We start from the raw sequence: 470 nt of genomic DNA on the forward strand, positions 1-470 counted from the left end.
TGTTGAACATGAGGAACCATGAAGGTGTTTGCAGTACCTCTGTTCTCGACCTTGGGGGTTCGAGGCCACACTGCGGTGCGACGGCAGCTGGTGCCAGATGTGCTGGGATGTTCTGAATGCTGAACAAGTGCCTCGTAGCCGTGTTGGAAGTCCACACGCAGAGCGAGAAGCGAAAACATTTGTCGGTTGCATGGGTGTATCGGGGACACCGAACTTGGCGAAATGTTGAGGAAGAGTGCAACGTCGCCTGAGTCTAGTTTGCGGCATGCGTGAATGCGCTCAGGAAGTGAGCGCTGGCAGCATCCGTTCGGAGGGTAAAAATAGGAGGGATCTAATTTCGCAAACAGGGTTTGGGAAAGTGTAGCCGGCATCAAACAGATCGTCAACGAGACGTAGGGCGGGGGAGCTGTGAGTGGTTGCAGCATGTTGGGAGGAAGGGCGCCCTGTAGACCGGTATGCTCTTCGGCGTC

Source organism: Eimeria mitis, genomic scaffold (genome assembly GCF_000499745.2).
Source record: "Eimeria mitis Houghton genomic scaffold, Emh_scaff6198, whole genome shotgun sequence".
Lineage (NCBI taxonomy): Eukaryota > Apicomplexa > Conoidasida > Eucoccidiorida > Eimeriidae > Eimeria > Eimeria mitis.